We start from the raw sequence: 7,500 nt of genomic DNA, 5'->3' as shown, positions 1-7,500 counted from the left end.
CGCTCGGCCCCCACCGCGGGGTCCGGCGGAACCCTCACTGTCCCCCCACCTCATCCCGTCGAGGCGGGGACAGCGGAGGAGGAGGGTTCTCTGCAGGCGAGTCGCTACGGCAGCGCTACCACAACACAGAGAGAGGCGGCGGGCCGGGGGATCCGGTACCCCAAGGCACACCTCTCGGATCGCTAGAGAAGGCTTTCTCACCGAGGGTGGGTCACGCTCCCCACCCGCCAGTCGCCCCTCGTCGGGCCCGCAGAGGCACTCAGGGACGCCTGGGGAAGGGAGGGGGCCTGCGGCGCGAGAAGAAACCTGCGGCAACCTTGAGCGTTTGCGGTCAGGGCAGGGGCCCGGCCGGCGCGCGTGCGCACAGCCCCCAAGGCCCCCCGCCGTCCACCCACCTCCTTTCTGTGAGGCAAGGCGCCTCCAGTTAACCCACACACGACCGATCGGAGGCAGAACGGCAGCCCCTCGGCGGCCGGCCGGCGCACGCGTGGCCGGCCCGAGCCCACCGCAACCGCTCACACGGCCCGCGCTCACCCGCCAGAGGGGAGCACGGGACGTGCGCTCGCCAGACCAGGCGGCGCCCTTCCCCGCGTGGGAGGGGCGCGTCTCACTCAACCGCCTCGACCCGCACAGCCAACGCGCTCCCTCAGGACCCACGCGCGGACACCACGGCGGCGACCGGAGGAGGGGGCGCTGGGGGCGGGAGCGACACACCACCGCTCGGCCTCGGGCACCTGAGAGACAGCCCGGGGCGCTCCAGGAGCACCGCAAAGGCCCAGGCGGAGCCAGCGCTCGTGCAATACCCGAGAGGGCAGCACGGCGGGCCAGCGGGACAGCACCCCCACCGCCGCGGAGGGGGGCGGCCCACGAGGCGACGACCACAAGAGGCGAAAGCGAGGGGTGCCTGCTGCGTCAGAGGACCCCCGCCGACCCACGCCGGACGCCACGAGGCAGGCGGCGGGGTCGGGACAGCGAGGTCGGGCCGGGTTCCGCACCCCAGTGCCTCCCAACGCACCGCCCACAGGCGGGGATGGGAGACGGGGGAAACCCCGCGGGCGGGACGAGAAGAACGGGTCTCATTCACCACGAATGCCCGCCCCTCGCCCGTCGCGGCTCGGTCCCGGCCCGGGAGAGCGTGACATCACCACATCGATCAGGGAAAGCATCCCCGGAGCAGGGTCGGCCGGCCAGCCACAGCCTCCCCAGAGGCCAGCGAGCAGATCAGCCTGGCCATCCCCAGCCCCAGGACAGGGGCGGCAGACAACCCGGCAGAGACGAGGAATGCCTGACACGCACGGCACGGAGCCAGCGGGAGTGGGGTTGTCACGGCCGCCCCAGGTGCCCGCAGCGGGGAGCGCACGGTGGCACGGTAAGCCCGCGCCACCTTCCCCGCCGCCCCCAGGTGGGTCAGAGACCCGGACCCAAGGCGGCACCGGGAGCTGGGACGCTCGGATGCATGAGAGACCGGGCACACGGGCCCCAGCAGGCGGCTCAAGCACGAGCAGGGCCGGCTAGCCGGGTCACCGGGAGGCCGAAGACCCGCGACGCATCCAAGAGACCCAACCTCTCCAGCGACAGGTCGCCAGAGGACAGCGTGTCAGCAATAACCCGGTGGCCCAAAATGCCGGCTCGGAGTGAAACATATACCTCCCCAGGAGACAGGAGGTCGAGTCACCGACCACGCCGCCGGCCCAGGGAACCCGCGACACGGGCATCTGTCCCCAAAATCGCCACCATCGCAGCCAGACACGGAGCACCCAGGGCCCTCTGGTCGACCCCAGGACACACGCCGGAGCAGCGCCGGGCCAGGGACGTCCTCCCGGCCACCCGTGCCACGCAGGGGCCGGCCCGAGTCTCCAGAGCGAGACTCGGAAGCGTTTTCGGCCGTCCCCTCGTACGACCGGGACACACGAGGGACCGAAGGCCGGCCAGGTGTGACCTCTCGGGCCGCACGCGCGCTCAGGGAGCGCTCTCCGACTCCCCACGGGGACTTGCAAACAACAGGTCACGGCAGAGGGACCGCTCCCCGGCACCCGGGGGACGAGGCAGGACGGTCCCCGGCTCCCCACGGGGACTTGGAGAAAAAATTCGGCCGCTGCCTCAGACGGCCAGGATGCGCGCGGGCCCGCGACCGGGCCGGGAAGGGTGTCCCCAGCCTCCCGCCCCAAGCCCGGTGGGTCCCCGCGGGTCGCGGGTCAGGCCTCGGGAGCCGCGGCGTGCTGGTCGACCAACCCCGGCAGCCCCACACCCGGCTCTGGCCCGAAAGCGCAGCGACAACCTCTCCCCACATAAGCCTGCACGCCTGAGCTCTGACTCACAAGTGACGCGCCAGAGCTCTGGCGCGACCGGGACAGCCCGGCTGACGACCGCGGTCTTTCCGGAGCTCTGCCTAGCTCACAGCGGGGACGGTCCCCTCCCTCGGCAGCTGCCACCGCAGCTCCGGAAGCCAAGGGAACGATATAAAAGCGGCCGCCAGATGGAGTCCGACAACCGTCGCGAACGTCACCAAGACAGATCCGGATGGCAGGCCGGCCCGCGGACCGCAAAACCGAAACCGTGAGTCGAGAGACGCTATCCCGAGGCCGAAAACGCAGCCCCTGTACCCCAACCCCACAGAAACGGTCCCCAAACCCTGTCTCTGCATGGACCGCGACACAGTCAGAAGACAACCCACGGCGTGTGGATGTTCGGAGAGGCATCTCGGTGGGAGAAACAACAAGCAAGGACTCGGTCGCGGGTCGTTGAGGACACAGGGAGACACAGAATGCGTAGGCTCTTCCTGAATCCAGACAGAGAAGGAGGGAGGGAGGGAGGGAGGGAGGGAGGGAGGGCGGGCGGGCGGGCGGGCAGGCAGGCAGGAAAACATAAAGAAGGAAACAGAGAAAGAAAGAAAGGAAGGAAAACCTAAAGGAGAGAAAGGAAGAAAAGAGAAGAGAAGAGAAGACAAATATCAATATAAGTACTTACATTTGTATATAGGTATAACATATAAAACTACATTAAAATAGAAAAAAATTTATATGCATACACATGAATAAACAGATAAAAATGAATAAATAAAAAATAAGGTAACATAACATAAGCAAATAGGCCAGGCGCGGTGGCTGACGCCTGTGATCCCAGCACTTTCAGAGGCTGGGGGAGAGAGAGAGAAAAAAAAATGAAAGAAAGAAAGAAAGAAAGAAAGAAAGAAAGAAAGAGAGAGAGAGAAAGAGAGAGAGAAAGAAAGAAAGACAGAAAGAAAGAAGAAAGAGAGAGAGAGAGGGAGAAAGACAGCGAGAAAGAAAGGCGAGAGAAGAAAGAAAAAAAAAAGAAAGAGGAAAGACAGGAAGAAAGACAAAGCAAGAAAGCAAGATAACAAGACAGCAAGAAAGCACGACAGAAAGAGAGAAAGAGACAGAAAGAAAAAGCAAGAAAGCAGCAGAGAGAGAGAGAGAGAGAGAGCGCGCGAGCGCGAGCGAGCGAGCGAGCAATCGAGAGAGAGAGAGAGAGAGAGAGAGAGAGAGAGAGAGAGGAGGAGGAGGCGGCGAGGCGAGGCGAGGCGAGGCGAGGCGAGGCGAGGCGAGGCGAATCTACCTGCTTTCACTACATGTGGGGAGAATCAGGAAAGCCCCCACTAACAACAAGGCCTGAAGTGGAGCTGCCATCTCTGAAATCCGAGCAGAAGAGTCCACACGGGTTAAAGACACGAAGAAAGTCAGGGAAACAACTGCTCAAAGAGAAGAACAATCTGGCCCAGCCAGGGTCTGTCTCCTGAAGTTGTGTGGGCAACGAGGGAGTGGGACGGAGGGAGGGAGTGGGACGGAGGGAGGGAGGGAGGGAGGGCCTCCGAGGCTCGTGTCAAACAATAAATGATAATAAAATAAAAGGAAGTTAAAAAAAAAAATTGCGCATCATTCGTAGCATCACTGACGCCTCGAAAGGCGAGAGGCATGTGTTTATGTCACTGTGGGACTGTTTTCTTTTTTCTTTTTTTTTCTTCTTCCCTCTTTTCCCGGAAACTCACTTTTTAATTATTTCATTTTCCTTTTCTTTTTTTTTTTTAATTTTTAATTTTACTTTCATTTTTACTTTTATTTTTAATTGTTTGAGAGGTTGTCTCCCTCTCTCGCCCAGGCTGGTGTACAGTGGCGCGATCTCGGCTCACTGCAACCTCCGCCTCCCAGGTTCAAGTGATTCTCCTGCCTCAGCTCGGCCTCCCGAGTAGCTGAGATTACAGACGCGCACGACCATGCCCGGCTAATTTTTGGTATTTTGACTAGAGACGGACGGGGTTTCACCATACTGGCCCTGCTGGTCTGACCACCTCGTGATCCAGCGATCCACCACCCTCGGCGTCCCAAAGTGCTGGGATGACAGGCTTGAGCCACCGCGCCGGGCCTAGTTATTCCTTTTATTTTATTTCAAATTTTTAATTGTACGTATGCATGTATGCATGTATGTATGTATGTATGCATGCATGCATGCATGTATCTATCCTTTTTTTTTTTTTTTTTTGAGACGGACAGAGAGAGACAGTGAGAAACAGAGAGAGAGAGAGAGAGAGAGAGAGAGAGAGAGAGACAGACAGACAGAGAGAGAGAGAGAGAAACAGACGGGGGGGAAGAGAGAGAGAGAGAGAGAGAGAGAGAGAGAGAGAGAGACCAACAGACAGAAGGACAGGCAGAGAAAGAGAGTAAGACAGAAGACAGACACAGGGACACAGGGAGAGAGACAAGCGGGGGGGGGGGAGAGAGAGAGAGAGAGAGAGAGAGAGCTCCCAGACATCACGAAGCCGTTTCAATGACATATTCTCTCTGGTCTTTGTCTGGGGATATTCAGTTTTTCACCGTAGGCCTCAAGGGCTCCCAGATGTCCCTTTGGAATCTCTACAAAGAGAGTGTCTCCAACCTGCCTAATCAAAAGAAAGGTGTAACTCTTTAGGATGAGTCCACACATCGCAAAGCAGTTTCTCAAATACATTCTTTCTATTTTTCATCTGGGAATATTCGGTGATTCACCATAGGCCTAAAGGGACTCCCAAAAATCCATTCAGAGAGACTGCCCAAAAAAAGTGTTTCTAACCTGATGAATCCAAAGAATGGTGTATCGCTAAGAGATCAATCTACGCATCACAAATCAATGTGACAGATAGCCTCTCTCTGGTTTTAATCTGTGGATAGTCTGTTTTCCAACGTAGGCCTCAATGGGTTTCCAAATGTCCCCTCACAGATTCTACGGAAAGCGTGTTTCCAACCTCCTGGTTCAAAAGAATTATCCGTTCGAGGTGAATCCACACGTCAAAAAGCAGTTTCACCAGCAGCAGTTTTTCTCCTTTTCCTCTGGGGATGTTCACTTTCACCAGGAGCCACAAAGGGCTCCCAAATGTCCCTTCGAAGATTCTGCAAAGAACTGCTTCCAATCGGCCGCGTGCAGCGGCTCACGCCTGTCATCCCAGCATTTTGGGAGGCAGAGGCGGGTGGATCACCTGAGGTCAGGAGTTCGAGACCAGCCTGGCCAAAACGGTGAAACCCCATCTCTACCAAGAACACAAAAAATTTGCCGGGCTTGGTAGCGGGTGCCTGTAATCCCAACTACTTGGGAGGCTGAGGCAGGAGAATCCCTTCAACTGGAAGGCAGAGGTTGCAGTGAGCCGAGATGGTGTCACTGCACTCCAGCCTGGGGGACAGAGTGAGAGTCTGTCTTAAAAAAAATAAAAATATTAAGAAAAAAATACTACTACAACAACAACAACAACAACAACAACAACAACAACAACAACAGCAACAACAACAAAATGCTTCCAATCTGCTGAATCAACAGAAAGGTTTAACTCAGTAAGAGGAATCTACACATCGCTAAAAAGCAGTTTTACAGATAGCTTCTTGTTAGTTTTTATCTACAGTTTCCTGGTTTTCACCCTAGGCCTCGAATAGCTCCCAAATGTCCTTTTGCAGATTCTACAAAAGGGCCGCTTCCAACCTGGTATATCAAAAGAAAGGTTTCACTCTGTGAGATGAATCCACACACGACAAAGCAGTTTCAGAGACAGCTTCTTTCTAGTTTTTATTTGGGGATATTCGGTTTTTCACACTAGGCCTCAGTGGGCTCCCAAAGGTATACTCGCGGATTCTACAGAAAGAGTGCTTCAAACCTCCTCAATCAAAAATTAGTTGTAATTCGGTGCCATGAATCCACACATCACAAAGCAGTATCATAGAGAGCTTCTTTCTATTTCTCTGGTGGGGATACTCGGTTTTTCACAACAGGCCCCAATGGGCTCCCAAATGTCCATTCTGCTTCCAAACTGCTGAATCCAAAGGCAGTTTTAACTCGGTATGATGAATCCACACGTCACAAAGCTGTTTCATGAAGACCTTCTCTCTCGTTTTTATCTGAAAACATAAGATTTTTTCACCATACGACACAAGGGTCTCCGAAATGTACACAGAGAGATTCAACCAAAAAACCCTTCCAACCTGCTGAGTAAAAAGAAAGGTTTAACTCTGCGAGACGAATACACACACGACAAAAGCAGTTTCACAGAGAAAGGTGTTTTTTTTGTTTGTTTGTTTGCTTGCTTGCTTGCTTGCTTGCTTGCTTGCTTGCTTTTTGGTTTGTTTTCTTGGTTTTTTTTTTTTTTTTTTTGGAGACGCACTTCCGCTCTTGTTGCTCAGACTGGAGCGCAATGGCGCCATCTCGCCTCACTGCGACCTCCGCCTCCCAGGTTCAAGCAATTCTCCTGCCTCCGTTTCCCTTCCCGAGTAGCTGGGATTACAGGCATGTGCCACCACGCCCGGCTAATTTTGTATTTTCAGTAGAGACGGGGTTTCTCCATGTGGGTCAGTCTTGTCTCGAACTGCCGACCTCAGGTGATCTGCCAGCCTCGGCCTCCCAAAGTGCTGGGATGACAGGCGTGAGCCACCGCGCCCGTACAATTGTATTGTATCGTATTGTATTGTATTTACATTGATTGATTGATTGATTCATTGATTGATGCTGCCTGATCAAAGGTCACTCAGGCCCAGTCGTCAAAGTGGCGATTTCCTAGGCAACAAGGAAGGGGGGAGCTTGGAGGTGGGGGCGGGGGCGGTGGAGAAGACACAGTTGCCCCAGGCTGTGCGCAGGCGGCCTGAGCTTCCTTCCTCTGTTGAGGCCTCCATTTTCAGAGTAACAGTGGCCGCTAGGTGATGCCCGACGTCTGCCAATGAGACTGTCAGCCCGGAATGAATTGGGATCGCCTGGAGGGTGAGGCGGGAGGGGGAAGGATGGAGGCCCCCACAGCACAGTGGGTCACCGCGCCCTTCCAGGCGATCCCCACAACTAATCGACCAGGGCCCCTGGGGGCACACAGCCTAAGACCCCAGCCATCGGATCATCTGGAACTTCTGTCCGAAGACGAGAGACGAGAGACCGACTGGAAATTCTCTCGGTCAAGGTCCAAACCTAAAAGAATCACTGACACAGACACCAGGACTAACTAAGACAATTTGTAAAAGTTTCCGTGTTTTGGGTGAATCC

The sequence above is a fragment of the Macaca fascicularis genome, chromosome 10 (genome assembly GCF_037993035.2).
Source record: "Macaca fascicularis isolate 582-1 chromosome 10, T2T-MFA8v1.1".
In the NCBI taxonomy this organism is placed as follows: Eukaryota; Metazoa; Chordata; class Mammalia; order Primates; family Cercopithecidae; genus Macaca; species Macaca fascicularis.
This window is presented reverse-complemented; position numbering follows the sequence as displayed.